General features: G+C 38.6%; 2 pseudogenes; one reads left to right on the forward strand and one right to left on the reverse strand.

Annotated features, from left to right (window-relative positions):
* Positions 1–7,565: 7,565 nt before the first annotated feature.
* On the reverse strand, positions 7,566–11,478 carry LOC103448613 ((-)-germacrene D synthase-like; annotated as a pseudogene).
* Positions 11,479–14,756: 3,278 nt separating this feature from the next.
* Positions 14,757–22,181, forward strand: LOC103448608 ((-)-alpha-pinene synthase-like; annotated as a pseudogene).
* The last annotated feature ends 912 nt before the right edge of the window (positions 22,182–23,093 follow it).

Raw genomic sequence — 23,093 nt, forward strand, 5'->3', positions numbered from 1 at the left:
TACATGCGGCATCATCTGCTATTTTCGATCATGCTCGCTTTGTCAGAGTCGTGAGGGCGTATCTAATTGATTATGCCTTTACTGTCATTCCTGATATTCATAGGGACTGGTCTTGGATCATTCATCCAAAATAGGATTTTCACAACAAAATGAAGGATATTACCAGGCGATGTCTTGAAAAGGTGGTGCTTGAAAGAATTGGTGATTATTTGGACGTGAAAAAGATTAATAGAGCTGTCAAAGTTCCCAGAGATGACCAGACAGAGTCAAGGATGGCAAAGAGGAAAACTGCCACCTCTTCTCGAATAGAATGCTGGTCATCCTAGGGAAAGGTTCGGGAGGAAGTTATCGATTTATGCAAATCTTGTGGCACTACAGAAGGTGGAGCAGAGTCAATGGCAGAGCTGTTAGCAATTGAATCTTGAATCTAGACCTACAATGGCGGTTAAAAGAGGAAAAGTGGACTTGGAGTATTAAGTACCTCTAAGAAGGAAGTGACTTCACAAGACCAACAAAGTGGCCACCAACAAGTTTAAGAAAAGAAAGACAGAGTTGGTTGAGGTCGTTAATGTTGAGAAGGTTATAAAGGTCGCCGATGTTGGTAATGTTGTTGCGCCTGTTGATGGGGGGACGAATCCCGTGAAGTCGATGTTGAAGTTTACTAGTATAGTAGAGTTAGAGGATGCGAGAGTGCAATCCGTCGAAGTGGACTTTCAGGCTCCGATCACTCATATCCCCGAAGTGGCACCCTAGGTCGTAGAAACTAGCAGTCTTGACAGATTAGGCACTAGAAAGTCCATGATATAGAGGCTGTTAAAAGCTAGGTTATCTTTTTCTTGGAAGGTAGTTCCTCGCCTTTCGCCCACTCTAGAGGACGGTCATCATTGATGTAATACTACCCCGGGTTTCCGGATCGAGAAATATATATTCAGTATCTTTATCCACCTTGGACTTAAGCATACAATCATCCTGGGGGTTGAGATCAAAGTCAAATTCTTTAATATTCCTCAGCAAACCCCGATTTTGATTGTTATGCAATGTTGATGGCCGGAGCAAGCAACTCTGCCCTGTAGAGCTTACGGGCAAGGTTAAAGCTCAAAACAGTATAGGAGCAAGTGTTTGTCTAGTCACCCTCAATCTCTTTTACCCCGATCGGAGTAGGATACCATATCACTTGATGGTAAGTGGAAGGGACTGCCCTTATAATATGTATCCAGTTCCACCTTAAGATCGTGTTATGAGGCGAAGACGTGTCTAAAACATAAAAGTTAATCATAGGATTGTAAAGGTCGGCAACGATCGTCAATTTAAGTCCCTAGAGTGATAGGTGTCCCTTCAAAACGCCATTAAAATCAACCAAGTTTTCTTGATGTCGCTGAGTAACCCCTTCCGCTCTATGATGTCTTTGAAGAATGGATTAACTCCGGCTCTGCCATCGATTAGGATACGACTCATCTTCGTGTGGGCTATCTGTAGAGTGTGCGTCATCGTGTAAAGTGCAAACTCGCGCCATGTCCAAATCCGAGAATATGATTATGTTACTATCAATGGGGAAAACTTTATTGACAGAGGCCACTATCTTCGGTTTCTTGCAGGCAAGCTTCTACTCTTTTTTTGAGGTCCCTAGATACTCTTGGGCCTCATAAATGCAATTGATATGTAACGTAGCCTCTTCACAGACCTTTCATCTTCGTCGCTTTTATTCATCTGAGTCAATCTTCTGGTGTCATCTCGCTTATCTTCTTTCGCCTTCTTGGCTGTGAACTCTCAACAATGGCCATAATCAAGCAAATCCTCGATGAAATCCTTGAGGTTTATGCAATTCCTTGTTATGTGACCTCAAATTTTTTGGTAGTTACAATATTTCTTGGAATTGGGATTCGAATTCGCCATAGGACAAAGCCTTGCATGTCTCTGTGATTTCATTTAGTACGTTGTTGAGGGATGTGTTCAGTAGAATGAAAAAGGATGAATCTCTGCGATGCTTTCCGCGCGGTCCGTCTACCTTGTCCGACGAGCGCAACATTGACGAAGGGCCAGACTTCAATGGTTTCCTATTCTGTTAGTATTCCTCATCTCAGATGACTATCTCTTCTGTCTTGTCAAAGCATTCTGCAGTGTGATATGCTCATACTTGGGTCTATGGAGCTTGCAACTGAGTTTAAACTTGATGGGAAGTCTCTTTTTGTATGCAGAGAAAACCCTCATGAATTCATCGCTGAGGATCTTAAAGTCGGTGATGGATTTGGAAAAGAATTATACGTACCATTTCATGGCATTTCCCTTCAACGTGGTAGGGAACATTTTGCACATTAGGGAATATAAGGCCATAGCTTTCCGGTACGACATTATATGGCATAAAGGGTCAGAGTATACCCTGAAATATTTCACCCTTGGCTGCGTGAACTTGTTTGGTGGCGGTTCCTATGCTAGAGCATTGGAGAAGGAGTCACCACCGTAGCATGATTTTATGAAGTCATTATTGAGTATCTAAAAAGTCAATTTATGAATGATTTTATGAATCTTCATTTACCCTCTCTCGGTGTAGAGCATAGAAGTCGTTATTGAGTATGCAGTTAAGCAAAGTTTATGAATGATTTTATGAATCTTCATTGAAAATAAGTAAAATGTATCAAAATTTGCTAGAAAGAGAAAACTGCAAAACAACAAAGACAATCCTCAACACCTGAAGAGTACATCGATCTGCTTGATTCTTCAAACTTGATATGCCTAAATAGGATTCATGGAGTGACAGGAGGTCACACCTAATACTTTCTCAGATTGCAGGCGTTCCGATGCTTTTAAATCTACTTGTCATTCATGGTGGTGAGGGTGTAACTACGTTTTCCACCTATCCTGTTGACAACCTTCCCAAATAGGATCCATCCTTATAGAGCATTTTCCATGGGCAATGATAAAGTCCTTTCTTAGGAATACGTCTCCAATCTGGAACTATCAAATCTTGGTCATTTATTGTAGCAGGAAATGAGTTGCCGCCCGATAAGCGGCTATTTAATGACAACTTTCTCGCGTTCTTCCTTTGCCAGGTACAGGTTAGTGGCCACCTCATTGTTTTGCTCCAAATTTGGCAGTACAATGCTGATGGTTGGCATAACGACGTTGGGATGGATGATTGCCTCGGTGCCAAACGCCAAGGAGAAGATAGTTCACCATTAACTTAACATTTGCTTGTATGACACTCCCATAGGAGCTTGTCTGGCCACTTCCCTTTCTTATGTATGAAAGACTTCTTAAGGCAATCCATGATAGTCTTGTTGGATGCCTCAGCTTGCTCGTTTCCCCAGGAGTATCTTGGTGTAAACATGTGATGTGGGCCGTTGTCAGTGATGGTGTAATGCAAGATTCCAAATAGGCAGATGATGTTCTTCTAGATAAATTTCTCTATGTATGTCTGGGTGATTATAATCATAGGTTTAGCCCCAACACATTTGGTGAAGTGGTCGATCGCTACGCTCATCACGTCTCTGCTCAGTAGTAGGCGGCATTGGTCCCACCGTGTCGATCGCTCACTGCATGAATGGGCAAGGGCTTGTCTGCGAATGGAGTACACTAGCAATTATCGCACCTTCATACAAGTTTTGTAGCGACTTGATGCATGGTTAGCTAGTAGTAGCTTGATATGAGCTTTATGAGAGAATCCTACTCTAGAGTGGTTGCAACAAACGCCTTCATGGATCAAGCTCAAAACCTTCAAGTCTTCAAGAGGTGCTGCACTTTCGTGCTTCTTTCGGTAAAAAAGTTTAGCTCCCCAAGAATTAGGCCATGGGCCAAAATCCTTCAGTTAGCTAAGTCATGATGAAAACTATTGTGACTAATTCCGGGAAACTCTGGCACAAGTCGTCATGCACCCATTTACACCAGAGCAGCCAAACCCATCCACGTTTGGATATTTGGGCATTTTACCTTCTCCCAGAGGAGAGTAAACGCTGACAAGAGTGTAAAATATTAGTTTAACTTCTCCTGGAGGAGACTAGGCCATGAGAAGGGTGTAAAAGGTGAGTCTACCCTCTCTCGAAGGAAAGTAGACACAAATAAGGGTGTAAAAGGTCAACTTACTCTCTCCTGAAGGAGAACAACCCCTAAAAATGTGCAAAAGATTTGTTTACCCTATCTCGGATGAGAGCATGAAAGTTGTTGCTGACTATGCAATCAAGCAAAGTTTAGGAATGATTTCTCTTGAAAATAAGTGAAATGTATCAAACTTAGTGCTAAAAACTATTTAAAGAGAGGTATATACACACAGCTATCTACAATAACTATAACTTTTAAATTATAGCTAGCTACGTAATATACTAGTACATTAACTATTAAACTTGCTCAAGAAGCAATTTCAGACCCCTGTTTATTTCTCGAAAAAACGTAAAAAAAAAATTATTCTAAATAAAGCATGTTATGTATGATAATCAAAATGGAGAATGCCTCATAATCAAAGGGTCAAAGGTACTTACAGATGGCTTCGGTAAAAACAGTCACCATCCCTACAAGCAATGTATCCAAAAAAGAAGAATTAGAAATTGGTGATCACATATACCTTCTGAATTATAAACCATTTCTAAAAATTAAAGAAAAAAAAGGTGTGGGAATGTGACGATATATGTTTCTGAGTATACTAGAACCCACATACGTTGAGATGGCTTCTAATGTGAGATCCACGTTGATTGTATTCTTCCTGTATCAATCGGCAAAGAAAGATGTAAACAAGCAAACTAAAGGTCCAGAGAAATTGCATGAAATAAAAGAGATTGCAAGTATCCTAATGTAGTAATGGGGTTCTGTAAAGATGTAAAGCTCTAAATCCTTTCCCTATTCCCAACGTTGTAAACAGAGAACTGAACACAATCGATTCTGAAATGATAACAGAACGTTGTTTCAGCAATCGATTCACAAGAACAAAATGCACCATCAGGTTTGATTACTGTGTTGACTTCTAATGGGATGCGGAATGTAAAATCTTGGTTTTCCCCTCTCCGTTTCTTGCTTACAAAGTCTTTGGCTCTTGACTTAGAGACAGAAGACGGAAGTTGTGGAGAAGATGGTCCTACTAAGAGTCAAAGTTTAAGCCCATACTATCCTCAGCGAAATTCAAATATGCAATAGCTTGAAGAGCATTGGTGGAACCTAATAATTCCATTAAATTACTAAAACTCAGCATTCTCATATAACAGCATGAATTACAAAGACAAAATGGAGAAAATGCACCTTCAGGTTTGATTAGGATATGTTTGGTTGCTAAGAATATGTAGGCTAAGAAAAAGAAGTACAAGGGTAAACACGAACACAAATAAAGATTGCAACATCGAAATACGAAAAATTGTCATATTCTTGTCAATCAAACCAGATTCCTACACCCAATAAATCCAATTTCAATTAGAACTCAAAATTACAAAAAAGGCAAATTAAACCCAAGATTTCAAAGCCAAGAACCCCAAATTGCCAGCCCCAAATAAACCCTTAATTCGAGGAGAGAGAAAGAGTACAAGTTCGAAAGATGAAATTTTGTACCAGAAATGCCCAGTGATCGTTGCTGTTCTTGAGAGCCATATTCTTGTCGATCAAACCAGATTCCTACACCTAATAAATCCAATTTCAATTAGAACTCAAAATTACAAAACGGGCAAAATAAACCCAAGATTTCAAAGCCAAGAACCCCAATTTCCCAACCCAAAAAAAAAACCTTAATTCGAGGGGAGAGAGAGAGAGTAAGTTCAAGGAGATGGATTTTATACCAGCAATTCCCAGCGATCGTTGCTGTTACTGAGAGCCATATTCTTGTCTCCTTCAACTTCTTTGCGCCGCTGGAAAGAACCTCCAAAAGCCTCAGGCGAATTGGCTTCTTCTTTCATCCATGACCATCCTCCATTTTTGCTTCTGTTTTGCTATTTTGGAAGGCACAGTATGTATGCCGTTTCAGCTTTCAAAGCTGCGAGACCTCCCCCGACGTAAACGGACGGCGCAGGACCGTGACTGTGAATGGAGAGAGCGAGCTTCAACTATTTGACCGTTGTTAGTGGAATTCAAATTTCCACGAAAACAAAAGGTTCTCACATTGGTAATGGGCCGGGTTCAATTTGAAGTCCGTTTCAAAATGGGCTGTTGGGCTTAATTTTGGCACATTGTATTTTTAGAGGTTTCAAAATTATACCAATATTTGACAGCTCGTGTAAGAGACCGGATAAGACTAAAAATATAGACCCGTTTGCTTGAAGAGGTTTTTCAGTGTAAATGGAACACAGCCGAATACACCAACTGTCATAATACAAGTGATCGGATACCTGAAAAGAAAAAAAAAAAATTCCAATCATTTACATTATGATACTTCAGAGGTACACAAAAAAATTTCTCATTTATCTTGCCAAAATCATTGAACAACCTTGACATTTTATGGTACCCATACATGTTGCGAGTTCATTCATGTCTACTGGGAAACGAACGTTGTGACGGACGGCCTTGCCAATTGAAGTTATTACATGAATCTTGGGTATCATTGTTTTGAGAATCCACCTGAATGGATTGGAACTCATTTATTTGATGATTTGATCAGAGTCTTCAGGACTCGAACTATTTATAATAATTTATGGGGTAATTTCATTCTGCAACCTCAAGTTTGAGTACAACTGCAAACTCATACATCATCCTTAAAACATTGTAATGTCATACACAAACTTTCTATTTCATTGCAATTTCATACATCCATCCCAATTTCTGTTATTTCCTCCATTATTTGCCTATTTGGAAGTCGTGGACCCCACATAGTTGTGCCACATGGATAAAAAATAACTTTAAATGTTAAAAATTAGAAAATCTCATTTATGGAAAAAAAAATATATAAAAAAAATAAGGAACGCTTACTGGATCTCCCATTCTCATTGTCCACCGAGAGTAAATATGCAGGTCATGAAAACGTGTCTCAAAATGTGTGTCTAAAATGGTGTCCCCCCAATTCTAACTCTTTATATAGAGAGATAATTAGATATAACTCCAAAAACATAATCAATTATTATGGCACTGTCTATCCCGCTCCTTCAACGGCGGAGCGAGATTCCCAACAAATTGTACAGATTTGTGCCGTCAAAGTTGTTTGGAGACTTGCAACCGAGTTCCTAGATTAGAAAAATCTATCCTTACAGCGTGGAGAATGTCTTAGCTTTTATGACATCCAAGGGCTATGAAGAAATTTCAAAGTGAAGTAAGGGCAACATCGCCGGCTACAAAACAAACATAACAGAAGATGTTGGAATGCACTACTTCAAATCACTCTAGAAGTAAAACTCAGACTATTAAGCATCTTCCCTTTTTATAGATAGTATATGTAGAGAACAAACTGACAATCCAAATCATTTTATTCAAGCATTTATACACACACACACACACACACACACACACACATATATATATATATATATATATATAATTTCAACAAGAAGAAACACTGTCTTTCGAAACTAACTTGAGAGGACTTGGTGCTCCTTGTTTTGCTACAGGGCCTTCGGAGACCACATTATTTATCGGCTTATAGCAAAGACCATAATTTTTAGTAGGCTTAATTATATGGGCACGGGATCGACAAACAAAGGAACAATGGAATCCTTAAGCACTAGTTCGGCATGAGTAAAGCCATCTTCATACTTGTATATAACTACATTTGCACGTGCAAGATTGAGAATTCGCAACAGAAGGGGCCTAGGAATGGTGGGAATCAGCCATTCTTCGTTTATGTCCTTCCATGCATCATCACCTGTTTGGTGAATTCGAGTGTTGTTTCTTCTTCTGTGGCACCATGTTAGGTCATGTAGCATTCCACAGCCGATGCAATATGTCCTCTCTTTTGCTCAAACTACATATACATACATACATGCATGAATTTTAAGGTTAAAAGAGCTTTTTAACTGTTAGATCTTGATTTGTGTGTGTGTGTGTGTGTGTTTTTATATATCAAGGATCTAAAGTGAAAAACTTAAATCCCCCAGAGTATCCAATGCTCCGGATGCTATAGAAAATCCCATGTGATTGTTTGTCTAAGTACAAAATATTGTTTTACGAAAAGAAAAAGTTGAGAATAAAAATACTTTAGTCTACGAGTAATGTTATTCGTACTATATTTACTAATGAGCATCTCAACTAAAGATGGATCTCACATACATGGGTGAGTCGCTTCTCTATTATTGAGTAATGTATTCAGTAAATATTCTACAAATATCTAGCATTACTCTAAGTATATTACTCATATATCACTAGTATATATGCGTTTATAGATATTAGTATAGGTACGAACCTTGTGGGATTTCATGTCATCCATGAGTCTGCCAAGTAGTAATAAAGCGTGAAAACTCTTAGAGTCATTGAAAATCCAGTCCAAGGAGTCTTTTATCACAATATCTGCCATTCCAGCAAATGACACGACTGATAGCAGAAAGTAGGACGTGGTAAGTGCTACCGACATATATTCATCCATTTTTGGTGTGTAATTTTGGTGCAACCATTTGGCTTTCTCGAAGTAAGCTCGAACCAGAACCTTCATCTGTGAAATCAACACGCAGTCTCTAGTTAATTACTTTCCGTATGTAATCTGATGATAATACAATTACAACATTATTTTTCATGATCAATTAAATTTGCTAATAAACAAGATTAATTTAATGGTGTAGTGGTATTCATATAATTAACTTATTATGTGGTTTAAGCTCAAATCTCACACCCCTGACTCTATATCATGAGTTTTGGTAACTTTCACGGTAGTGGTACAAGTGTGACACTGAAAGTCAATGAAGTATGGTGAGTCATTGAGACTCCCAGAAGCAATATGAGATTTGAACATAAAAAGTAAAAAAACCACAACAGGCCTTTTGAGCAATTGTTATGAGGCACTAAAACGTGGTATGATCAATTCATTTATATCATGATAATACTTTGATATGTTCTTGCTACTATAATATACGCATATATTCACTTTTAACACCTTATTATAATATGAAGTGAATGTGCTCAGTTGAAAATATTAAAAAGTTTTACTGCTTCTGTCGCATAATGAATGCCATATAACTTCCCCTCTTTTGTAAGCTTTTCTTCGATTTCAATATGTTCATCCAACATAGCTTGATAACAGACTTTCATATACTCCGACAGTTGGTCCATGACTGAGATATCCCACCTGCAGGTGATTAAAAAAAATTAGTAAGACCTTCTCGAGTGATGATTATATTTTGAATCAGTGTTTAACTAAACTTGTAGTATTAGTATGAAATTAAAAGGATAATTGACTGTATTAATATATAATCTATGAACCTTTCAACAGCTTTAGTAAACAGTTCTAGTTCTGCATATATTCCATACGCATCATAAATGTCATCAATAGTGGTAATCATAGCAATAGCTTTGTAGAATATTCTCCTAGCAAAGTAATGCTCCGGCTCGAAGAAGACTCCCAATGCCCAAAAGTAGCATTCAACCACTCTATTTCTTATAAAAGGTAATTTGTTTACAAAGTCCAAATCCTTCCACCACCTGCCAATTAATAAATAATAATAATGGAATTAGTCAATCCAATTATTATTTATTGTAACTTTTATGTGTAACACTTACTAATAATATATGTAGCCATAGAGAATAACAGGGCATAGTTTGATTAGTGTCAACAAATGTATTATAGTTTTATGTGTCCAAATAGCGTTATTCACACACATTTACCTTCACTATTGTAAGAACTGACATGTCACTACAAGAAAACAGCCACTAAACAAGTGCGATTTCTGTGCTTTTTCTTGTAGCGTGTATATGGCTTGTGGACGCAATCAGAGTTAACCTTGTAATTTCACTTAATTCTTTCTGATGGACTTGCTGCAACAGATTGAAGTCCAACTTTGCAAAAGTTAGGAGAGTTTGATTTACTGAATGACCACGTTCTTCATAAATAGACAAGTAACTCCTTGCTTCTAGCCTAGTGAAGCCCTTCCGAAATGGTTGATACAAGGCATGAGTTACTTGTTTCGAAAGTAACGAACTTAAACGGTGCGCTTCAATCGAAGATTCAAGATGAGCGGTGGTGAAAGTTAGTGCTTCATCTAGCAAGTCCTCTCCGTGAACTCTAACATGTGCGGCTTCGAACAAGCTTAATAGCCGTACTGCATCAGTTGCAAGTGATTCCTTGAATTTTCCATGGACGTCCTTGAACTTATTGAACATGTCTGCTAGCTCCGCCAAATACACGTGTTAACGTAAACAAAATTAGGGAAAATCCAAAGTTATAAACATTATTAATTAACAAACCATGACCGCAAAGAGAAAACTGACCACATGAAACCTTAAAACCTTGTTGTCTAACCAACCGAAAACGGAGAGTTTTCTCCGCCATCACCTTCATGATAGCTCTTGTGAATTTGCTGCAAAACTTCCTCAATCTCATTTTCGAAACGGCGGGAGACACCTAATTGCTAAACGTTATTGATTATGTTCAATTTTTCGGAAGGCATTGATGGAGCCATTACCATCCTCTTCACTTTCTCTTTCAGTTCTTGGACATCTTTCTCAAGTTTTGTATCTATTTCCTACGTAAACAAATTAAAAGGATGTTAAGAAAAGTATGATGTTCAAGCATGGTGTATGAAAATTAAAAGTACTTATCAAAATTAATCTACAATAACAAAGTATTTATTCTAAATGTAAGTCGCAGCTATTAACAGCCCATTATTAATTAGCATTATTAGGCATAATTTTCTGTTGGAAAATTATTTATTATTTTATTATTACTTATGGTTTTCTTGTGGACAAGGATATTAGAGTTTCTTACCCGTCAAGGATTAGGGTTTTGCTTTAGTTTTCATTATATATAGTAGTGATTGTATTAGTTTATTTCATTAAGTCATTTGCAATGTAGCATCTTGGGTTATGTAGCCGTCATGGCAATCTTTCGTTCACTTAATAAAATTATATTAGTTTATAGTTAGTTTGTTCGTTTGTTAATCACGCACTCTGATATTCAACTTGGTATTAGAGCAGGTTTGATCCTTCAGGGTTGAATCTGTTATTGGTGGCTAGTTTGTTTGTCTTGTAACGTTCCTCTTCTTCTTTGTGGTTTGTCGTGGTGCCCTAGTTAGGGTTTTGTTGCTTAAAAAAAGGTTGAGAAAAAAAAATTGAATCTGTTTGCTGCATCATGTCATCGTCTTCTTCCACACTCAGAAAAACCGCCACAAACCCGCATCACCATCCACGCATGCTGATCTGCAGAACCATCCACCACCGCTGCCGTCCCGACAATCTCACCGCCGCTGATTGTGTCTAACATGCTTGTTCCCTGCATGTTTTCTTGCTTGCCTGAATCAGGAACACAAACCACCACGACCTGCCGCTGCTACCTGACCAACCTTCTGCCCTGTCGCCGCTTGACCATTGCACCAGACCATCACCATCCCGCTGCACCATACCTGCACCGTGACATCCCCATCCGTTCTCTGCTTCACCCATCATCCTATCCACCTACCCAGGCCACGACTCCTGTTTCTTGAACCGTGAAGCCGCTATCTATTGCGTCCTTGCTGAAAAGACTGCAACTACACCTCAGAGTCTGAGTTTGGAGTGTTGGTCTGCACTTGTTTTTGCGTCTAGTTTGCTACCGTGAAACAAAGAAAGAGAGAATGGAGTTGAAGCTTGGGCCTTTGTTGATTGAAGCTAATGTTGGGCCTGATTTGTTTGGAGGCCCACATGGTTGACCTAAGAATGGTTAATGTTGGGCTTGTAATGGTTGATTTGAATTCAGTATGAAGTTTGCTTGGCTATCACCCGAGTGATAAGTTTTGTTTTTATTCGTTCGTTGCTGCAGTTGGGATATAGGAATATAGTCCGTTTAGTGACAGAGTCCATACTCCCAACGTTTGGTTTTGTTGGAGTTGCTTGTTCGCTTGCTCGCCTGCTCGCTTGGATTGTTCGTTTCTAATAATTGAATTCATACGATGAATATTTGCAACAGGTGAAATATGTCATTCTTCAATGATAGTAGGCATGTATTAATCCAAATTTACCATATGAGAGTATGTAGTTGGAAGATCAATTGTGCAAGAATGCACTGTGTGGATGCAAATTTTCTCCTCTTCGATCTTGGACGATTTTGCACCTACAAAACAACTAGCACCTTAGGTTAAGGCCAAAAGCCTCACGCGCCCACGATGAATGGGGGGGGCTTTGGCCGAAGAACCTCCGATGCCAAAGTTAGAATTTAGAGAGAAAGAGTGTTTAGAGAATTTTGGGATTTTTGCCAAAGTGTTGGAATTTGATTTTTTGGTGAGAATAGGTGCCTATTTATAGAGTTAGGAGGTGGCTAGGGTTTTTAGGTTTAATTTAGGTTTAATTAGCCAATTTATTATGATTAATTGGCTAATTTAAACATAAAGGAATGTTTTGATGGTTATGGGTTTAATTGGCTAGCTAATTAGTGTAATTAAAAAGGGAAAAAGGTGGAAAAGGTAGAGAATATGATAGGCTCTTTTTGGATGGGAATGGCCGGCCCTTGGTGTGATTTTGGGGTGATTTGGTGATGTAATTAGCCTTTAATATATTGATTATATTAATTGGTTGAGGATGTTATGGAATGTTTGAAATAAATGGCTAATTGAATAAGGAAAAAATGAGGTAAAAACATATATGAAATAGGTTTTGAATTGTTACCCATTTTGGGTACTTCTGACTTGGTTGATGGATGATTCTCCACTGCTCGCGTGTAGGAGACCCGGTATGCCTCGAGGGTATTTTTGTCCTTTTTGTCCAAAAAACCCACATGTCGCCTTGTGAATATTTTTGGCTCCACACACTGCATTGAAGTATTGACGCCCCCCCATTACTCACCCACCAACCTATTGAAAATGTCATATTTGTTTAAGTTCCAGTTAATTTTTTTTCCCGTTGAATTTAACTAGCGCTTAATGGAAATGACTTTTCAAAAAATTGGATACATATTTGCAATGTTTGAAAAGGTTAGGATCACCTTGGAATGATACTAAAAGGTTAGGGAGCGTTACGTAATTAATATACAACTTAGACACAAAAACTCAAAAATTATTACAACTGAATTAATATTTGAAAATTACAATTAAATGTCAAGGACTAGAGTAAGCTTTTAATATAATACAAGGTTTTATTAAAAAAAAATTAATATTTTCCAAGGATTGGAATATAATTTTCTACTACATGGTATTATGAACCGGAATTGTTGAGATTATGAGTCACACATCTGCAAAAGAAGAAATTTTACATGTACTAATAAGTAATTGTGCTACTCTACATATATTTCATTATTTGATGATAAAACTGTAACTTTTGTCAAGAACGTCACTTAACAATTAACCCCATTCCATACAAAGTGTTCTCATATTTCATACATCTTCCTAACATGCCAGAAACATCGACATCGAAATTAGGCCTAGCAAACATGGCATGTTTACCGTGTTTTCTGTTGTTTTCGTGTAACACCTATTATCTTAATGAGTCCTTAACAAGTTGGGTCACCTTACCCAACATGTAAAATAACCCAACCCGTTATGACCCGTTAAAATTTTTTTTTTTCTTCTTAAATTTGCACGTACCACATTGTCACATAAATATTACTTTAAAACATAAAAACATATTTGTCGTTAAGTACTACATCTATACTCCAAAATAAGAGACTAATAAAAAATCACCAATACACTACTAGTCTACTACAGAATATCAAATGTGCAAGGATTTGAAAAATGAATGAGCTTTTCTTTTCAAGGTTGTGAAGCCTTTCTCAGAAATTAAAATTTTGCCAATGAAACTCAAAGCTTGCATGTTATTCCTTTTCCAAAATCCTTCAATTTTCATCGATCATCATGGGGAAATTGTATTGGAACTTTGGCTTGATCTGTTGCCTTCAAGAGTTATGTTGATGATGCTTTCACAAAGGTTTTCCACATCAAAACACTCTTCCGCATAAACTAAGTATAGAAAAACTAAACATTATAAATCATTCAAATTATGTGAAGTTTATCAAAATAATTATGAAAAGAAACAAAACAATAGTACTATACCATATAAAAATATATTACCTCTTTTTCCAAATTTTCTAAATTTAATTTAATATATATATGATTATTATATAATAATTATATGTATAATTATTATATAATTATTATAATAATATAATAATTATTATAATAATTATGTAATAATTGTATATATAATAATTACTATAATAATTATACAATAAATATATAATAATTATATAATTATATATATATGTGATTATATATATATAATTGTTATAGTATTTTTAAGGATATAAAATTATTAAATTAATATTTTGCTAACCGTGTATTGGGTTACCCACATGTATACCTAGACCAATCCGTTATCTTAACAGATGTTTATCGGATTATCCGATAATGACCCTCTCTGTTATCGAGTTAACCAGATAACTTGTTAATTTTGTGTCATTTTGTATCGGATTAACGGATCGTGTTAGAAATTGCTAGGCTTAATCGAAATAATGCCCTAAATTGGAAAAGGACAAACTACTAAACGTCCCAGCAATTATGTGACCCCTGAATAAAAGGCTCCCACTCATAAAACGTGGAAGGGAGCATTGCCGTTCGCTGACATTAAATTATTGCATACTTTGCAGATTTTTCACATGATTTATGAATATCTGAGTGTTATCAAATTCTACATTTGCTTGCCTATATATAGACATGATCGTCCACGCATTGTTCTTCAAATTGACTAAAATTTTCCAACAGGAAAGCATGGAAGACATGGCATTAATCCAAGGTTCAGCAGAAGCTCAATCACAAAATCCCAAGCCTGAAGTTGCTCGTCGGACGGCAAATTTTCACCCAAGCATTTGGGGAGATCAGTTCATAAATTATGATGCTTCCCAAGACATTGTAATATACATATTATGCATGCATGAACATTTTCTTTCTACAACATCACAGCGGTTTTTCTTTTCCATTTTTGAAAATCTACGTTTGCGAGTTTTCAAATTTGGTGGAAACTTTAGTTATTTTTTCTAATAAACAATAATATCTACACTAAGGGAGAAGAGGTGGGTTTAGCCTCACAATAGCGTAACAATAATGTGGTTCAAATATGCCTTATAACTAATTCTGCACGTGACTTTAATTTTCTCAAAACGTCCGTATGCCATTGAAGCTCAAGGGAAATTTTTATAAGACGGCAATAAGGCCGGCGATACTGTATGGTACAGAATGTTGGGCGGTGAAGCATCAACACGTACACAAAATGGGTGTAGCGGAGATGAGGATGCTTCGTTGGATGTGTGGGCACACGAGAAAGGATAAGATTAGGAATGAGGATATCCGAGGTAAAGTAGGAGTAGCCGAAATTGTAGGAAAGCTGAGAGAAAATCGGTTACGGTGGTTTGGACATGTGCAAAGAAAGCCTACTGACGCTCCTGTTAGAAGATGCGACTACGGGATAGAGGTTTAGGGCCGAATGGGTAAAGGAAGACTTAGGAAAACTTTGGAAGAGACTCTAAGAAAAGACTTAGAGTACTTGCATCTAACGGAGGACATGATATAGGACCAAGCACAATGGCGTTCTAAGATTCATATAGCCGATCGTACTCAGTGACTTGGATTTTTCAAGTCTTCAACCGAGAAGTTTTCCTCACTCGAGAAATTAAGGGAACACTACCTCAACCTACATGCTTCACTCACAAAGCTTCAACATACAAGCTTCAACAAAAGAAAAATTCAAAGAACTTAGTGAAGAAGGCTTTGGTGTATTTAACACAATACGTTGAAATAAAGCAAAGCTTATTTATTGATATTTCCAAAATAAACAAATAAGAGGGGGCATTCACAAAGGTTGTTTAGGAGAAGTCTCAGCAGTCGGTAGAGCCCCAGAAAGAGAAGGCACCAGAGGGTGATCACTCGGAGCTTCAGTACTGGACAGAACCCTAGAAGGAAGAGGCATCGGAGGCTGATCATTTGGAGCTTCATTACGCGGTACAGCCACAGAAGACGAAGGCAATAAATGCCTTTGGAACAAACCCACAAACCTCTGATGATCAAGTAAAATCTGACCATTAGATTCCTTCACCTGGTCAAGCTTCCTCTTCATGTTTGTAGCATAGTCATGTGCGAGCCTGTACAACTGTTTATTCTCATGCTTGAGCCCTCTAATCTCCTGCTTGAGACTCATCACTTCAGCCGCCAATGATTCAACTTGGCGGGTTCGAGCAAATAGGCGTTGGGCCATATTCAACACAGAACCTGCACACTGAACATTAAGAGCCAGAGAATCCTTAACAGCCAACTCATCAGACCGTTTGGAAAGAAGTCTGTTATCTTTGAGAGTGAGAATGTTCCTGGCCACCATCGCAGCGGTCATATCATTCTTCATCACAGAATCCCCAACGGTAAGAGGACCAGTAAGGGATAAGAAGGATGGGCACCATATGTTGTCTGGAGAAGGCGCGGCTGCCTCTTCACTAAGGTTCAAGTCAAAACGACGGTCGGAAGGGCCAGATATTTTCAAAGGTGTTGAAGAAAGAAGAGGTCGGATAAATCAAGATCTTAGAAGTGCAAGAAGGGAGCTTATACTGGTGGAGATTCAAGTGTGCTTTGGAACTTAATGCCAGCCTCTATAAAAATCTGCACTCGACGGAGCTTCAGACATCGAAGAGGCGCCTGCTCAGAAATCGAAGAGGCGTTTACTTTCTCAAAAGCTGGGCTGCTCAGAGACCACGAGGGCCGATCTTAGAGATCGAAGAGGCGTTTGCTTTCTCAAAAGCTAGGCTGCTCAAAGACCACGAGAGCCGATCTCAAAAATCGAAGAGGCGCTTGCTTTCTCAAAAGTTGGGCTGCTCAGAGACCACGAGGGCCGATCTCAGAAATCGAAGAGGCACCTGCTTTCTTAGCCTTGTCAGCACCTGTCACATGCACACTCACCCTTGCGGAAATTACGGACAATCTGTCGAAGATTTCTGGTGAAGTAGAAAGCACGTGAATCTTATTGTTCAATCATCCACTTTCCACACACAACATCAGCTCATGGGTACCACATATAACTTTGCTAAAGATCTCTGACAAAGTTTAGATACGTGAAGCTTGCAGCTCCCACTACATCGCTATAACCAAGAAGGGTAAAAGAATAGCAAAGAAACAGCACTAACAAAGTTTAGACACATAAATTTTGAAGATTTAGCTACCATATTATTACCCATAAGGGTAAAGGAACCGCACCACTGCTGGATAATTGGAAAGTCCTTGTGTGTCAACCTCTGTGCTCCGTGGCAAGGTAGACTAGCAAAAATGCCCAACCTTTACTCACATTCGAGAAAACACTCCCAACAAGATTGCTTGCTCCAAAATCGAAGAGGCACCGCCCTCCGAATCTCAAGAGCCAGACTCCCAACAGGATTACTTTCTCAAAAATCAAAGAGACACCGCTCTCCAAATTTCAAGAGCCAAACTCCCCGCAGGATTGCTTTCTCAAAGATCGAAGAGGCACCGTTCTTCGAATCTCGAGAGCCAGATCCCCGACAGGATCGCTTGTTCGAAAACCAAAGAGGCATCGCTTTCTCAACTTCGAGAGTCAGATCTCCTTGGATAAAGCTTGTCTGTAATCTTCACACGCAACATCAGCTTTCCAGATACCACAGACCACTTTTTCAAAGTACTCTGACAGAGTTAAAACACGTGAAGCTAGTAGCTCCCACTACAATGCTATGACCAAGAAGGGTAAAGGAATATCATTACAACTTGTTGTTAGGGAGACTCCAATATATGTCGACCTCCATCCTCAACGGACAGGCAAACCTGCAAAAATGTTCAACCCTTCCTCATATCTGAGAGGGCACTCCCAACGAAGCCTTTCGAAATACTCAATTTTCTTTCCCCCGATAATACCTCTGCAAACAAGCTACACCAGAGCAAGAATATCTCATATCATCAGGGTTAAAAGTAAGAGTATCTCATATCATGCTTTTTCCCTATCTTTTCCTTTGGCCTTGTTCTTACCTGCAAGATAAGGAGAAAGATACCACTTACCTGATTACTTACCTGGCATTGCTCTCGAGTACTCATCTTCAACATCTTATGCTTCCAGAGAAGATACCACATCTGCCTGAGGAACAGATAGGGCAAGTGAGAAGGATACAAGGAAGCATGTGGAGACAAGCGTAATAAAACACGTGCCGATACTTCCACTACTTTGTCAACAACAAAAGTATCCCATATCAGTAGGGTCGAACGTACTCTAGATTTGATGGACTTGTTTTGACCTTCAAATTCTTCAGTCGGCCTTATACTCTAGAGGTAACCAGACCAGCCCAGTTCAAGAATAAGCTTGTGGAAAGTTACTTCTTCAAAAGTAAAAGTATCTCATATCATCTCATCTCTTTTTCTTCTCTTTATCCTTCATGCTGCCTGCAAGATAAGGAAAATGAGAACAATCAGCTGGAACTCTAAATCAAACTTCTGATCTGGGACTGATTGCTTGGAGCTCTAATTGCTTACCTTGTCTGTCACCTCTTTCAGCAGATCCCCTAGCTCAGTGACTTGGGGGACTCCTACTACATGGTTTGTATCGCGTTTAACCAAGCCTGAAACTACAAGTAAGCTTCAAGTGAAATTGATACATTACCTTGTGCATCTCCACCAGTTAAAAATACCACCCCTGGACGGAGGAATAGTACTTCCAGAGAAGATGCCACATCTACCTATGAGACAAATAAGGCAAGTGAAGATGATACCACACTTCGATACTTAGAAGCTTCGTGATTACTCAGCGGCTTAGATCTTGCAAGTCCCCAACCGAGGAGCTTCTCTTCCAACCAGGAGGCCAATCACAGAGCGACACGTGTCGACATCAGAAGCCAATCATAGCGCGACACGTGTCAACATCGGAAGCCAATCACAACACGACACATGTCAATGTCAGAACAAAGCTAGAAACTCTCTTCTATAAAAGGAGATCATTCTCCCAAAATATTTCCTAATGTCATTTGTACTAAATCATTCACTTATACTCACTAAAGGAGAGCTTGAACCTATGTACTTGTGTAAACCCTTCACAATTAACGAGAACTCCTCTACTCCGTGGACGTAGCCAATCTGGGTGAACCACGTACATCTTGTGTTTGCTCTCCTGTCTCTATCCTTTTACATACTTATCCACACTAATGACCGGAACAATCTAGCGAATGTCACAAACTTAATACTTTCTGTTGTACCAAAGTCCTCACTGATTTTGTGCATCAACAATCCTTAAGTCCTTACCTTTTTGCATTGGTAATGGATGAGTTAACAGGACATATTCAAGATGTTATTCCTTGGTGTATGCTTTACGCAGACGATATAGGGTTGATAGATGAAACTCAGGAAGGAGTAAATGCGAAGCTTAACCTTTGGAGAGAAATGTTAGAATCTAAAGGTCTTCGCCTAAGCCGATCAAAGACAGAATATATGGAATACAAGCGGGATGGATGAAGTGGAAGAGTGCATCTGGCATGTTATGTGACCGTCATATGCCACTGGAGCTCAAGGGAAAATTTTATAGGACGGCAATAAGGTCGGCGATGCTGTATGGCACAGAATGTTAGGCGGTGAAGCATCAACACATACACAAAATGGGTGTAGCAGAGATGAGGATGCTTCGTTGGAGGTGTGGGCTTCCAAGAAAGGATAAGATTAGGAATTAGTGGGTTGGACATGTGCAAAGAAGGCCTACTGACGCTCCAGTTCGAAGATGTGACTATGGGACAGAGGTTCAGGGCCGAAGGGGTAGAGGAAGACCTAGGAAAACTTTGGAAGAGACTCTAAGAAAAGACTTAGAGTACTTGGATTTAACGGAGGACATGAACAAAACCGAGCGCAATGGCGTTCTAGGATTCACATAGCCGACCCCACTTAGTGGGAAAAGGCTTTGTTGTTATTGTTGTAAATAATTTGTTGTTGCAGTCTTGCAGATTACTCAAGCTCACAGTCAACAACAGGTTGATGAACTCAAAAAAGTTGTGAGGGAAGTATTGATAACCAGTGCAACTGATTTTTCACTTCAGCTAAAGTTGATTGATGCAATCCAGCGCCTTGGCGTGGCATACCATTTTGAAAGAGAAATCGAGAAAGCACTTGAACGTATGCATGCTACATTTGATGGTGACCATGGCAACAATGATGTTGATCTATACACTGTTGCTCTTGGTTTCCGGCTGCTAAGACAACACGGGTATAATGTTTCATGTGGTAGGTGTAAACAAATTAACTTAATTAATTATTTGATTTTAAGTTACCATTAAAACTTTCTTAATTCTTGTGTCCCTATTTTCTGAAAATCATGCAGCCATATTCACCAATTTCAAAGATAAAAGTAGTAGCTTCAAGGAAAGCTTGATTGATGACGTGTCTGGTATGCTAAGCTTTTATGAAGCAACACATCTGAGGGCGCATGGAGAAGACATATTAGAAGAGGCTCTTGTATTCACCACCACTCACCTTGAGTCAGCAGCAACCCGTGTAAGCAATCCACTCGCTACACAAATAACTCAAGCCCTAGAGAGACCCCTGCGAAAAAGTCTAGAGAGATTATCTGCGCGACGTTATACTTCAATCTACCAAGAAGAAGCTTCACATAATGTCTCTCTTCTGAAACTTGCAAAGTTAGACTTCAATCTTGTTCAGCTTTTGCACAAAAAGGAGCTGCAAGAGATTACTAGGTAATTAAGATGATCTTATTCGTTTGCAAGATGGCACCAAATATATATAACTTTCGAATTCGAAGTAATTAATAGGTAAGTAATATGGTTAGGTAGTGGAGAGCACTAGACTTTGAAAGGAAGCTGCCATTTGCAAGAGATAGGATGGTAGAGTTGTACTTTTGGATCGTCGGAGTGTATTTTGAACCCCAGTACTCTGTTGGGAGAAAAATTATGACAAAAGCAAGTGTCTTGCTGACAACATTGGATGATATCTACGATGCATTTGGTACATTTGAAGAGCTCGTAGTCTTTACTGAAGCGATTGACAGGTTTGAGATATTTAAATAATAACTATTTGTTAAAAATAATTAAAAACTGCTACTTTATTCCAATGATTACGATGATGTTATGCTAGCGCTTCAGGTGGGATGTCAATTACATTGATGAACTCCCGGAATATATGCAAACATTTTATCATGCACTTTTAAATCTCTACAATGATATTGAGGCAGAGATGGCGAAGGAAGGAAGATCATACCGAGTTCCATATGCAATACAAGCTGTATGTAGTACCTTAACATATGCAGAACTTTCCTTTTAAACTATTTTTCTTCCTGGTAAATTAACGTATATAGCCTTGGCTCGTCAGATGAAAGATCAAGCTCGATCTTATTTTAATGAGGCCCGATGGTTGCACGAGGGACGAGTTCCAAGTATGGAGGAGTATATGCGCGTTGCAACAGTTTCGATTAGTTACACCTTTCTTACAACCATATCTTTACTTGGCATGGGAGATGTTGTGACAAAGGAAGCATTTGAGTGGTTGTTCACTGACCCCAAAATTGTTAGAGCTGCAAATACCATTTTTAGGCTCATGAATGACATTGTTTCGACAAACGTATGTATCATTGTATCAACTTCTTGTGTGATTATTTCAATACAACAAGATCCTAAGACATAATAATTTTGGATTTAACTTTTGCAGTTTGAGAAAGAGAGAGGGCATGCTGCTTCTAGTGTTGATTGCTACATGAAGCAATATGGGGTGTCAGAGCAAGAGACAGTTGATGTTTTTAAGAAACAAATTATGGATTTGTGGAAGGATATAAATGCGGAGTTCTTTAGACCAACTTCTGTGTCAATGCATGTTCTTATGCGCGTTCTCAATTTAACAAGAGTAGTTGATCTTCTTTACAAAAAGGAAGATGGATTCACACATGTGGGGAAGGTGATGAAAGATAGTGTTGCTTCAATTTGTATCGATCCATTGCCACTATGATGTGGTTTCATTGTTGTTAGAATATCGATGTTTTATGATGTCTTGTTGAATAGGATGACTTTTGTACTTATCTTTGGGAGCCTTTTAGAGATAAGGGCTTAAATAAGGTGATTCTAAGAGTATAGCCTTATGGCTAGTTTGGTATTGCTGTGTTAAAAAAAAAAAAAAACTGCTTCTGTTGTGCTATGAGAATAAACAGTGCTGTAAAATAAAGTTATTAAGTATTTGGTAAACTTTTATTATAAAAGTGCTTTTAACAAAAAAACAATATTTTTATACAAAACTGTTGTGAATATGTTAAATGACTAAAAATGATATGGTATTTAATGTGATTCGCTAAAGAGAATAATTTAGGGTTAAATATAGTAGTTTTGTAAAATATGTAGGAGTATACTTGGCATTTGAAAATTTCATTAAAGGAGCACTGTTAACTATGCTTTGAACAAACTGCTTCACGAGGTAATCTCCGTCCATCCCAGCGTTGTTGCAAGTTTTGACGAAATGAGATGTGTTTTACTTTGGATTACCCTCCCCATCGAATTGCATGAACATAGTAGGTTGGTAACTTGTCAATATCCGAAAGCTATCAATTCGTTTGGTGTATGGCTTGGAATACTTCAGTGTATCTCATGAAGCACCTTCATATTGCGCTCTAATGGTGTTTGCAATCATGTTCTGAAGTTGTTGGATAGAAAAAGAGCACATTGACGTCGCTTTGGACTCTGGGTTTTGTTTCCCTTCAGCATTGTCGACACAACACACCTCCTCCTCGTCATGCTTATTCTTCTTTGGGTCAAGGTCTGCAACTCCAACCTGCTCATGAGCATAGTGATCTGCATGTCCTTCTCCTTGATAGTCCTGGTCAGCTTTGTTATCGCCTCGTTCATCTGTGCGAGTTGTTCTTCGATGGAGGTGGCACCCGTGGTCATAACTTGAGCAGCCAAAGGATGAGACTCTCTACAGATATCGAGGGTATCAGCGTAGTTTTTGTGCGACTGTCGCTACTTGATGATCTACGGTACAATCTTGCGCTTGAGTCCTTATCCAAAATTGGTGACAAGGAACGCTCATTTGAATTATTTGAAGTCGAAGAACGCCGCTCATTTGAATTATGCTTTGGTGCCC

The sequence above is a fragment of the Malus domestica genome, chromosome 11, assembly GCF_042453785.1.
Source record: "Malus domestica chromosome 11, GDT2T_hap1".
NCBI classification, from domain to species: Eukaryota; Viridiplantae; Streptophyta; class Magnoliopsida; order Rosales; family Rosaceae; genus Malus; species Malus domestica.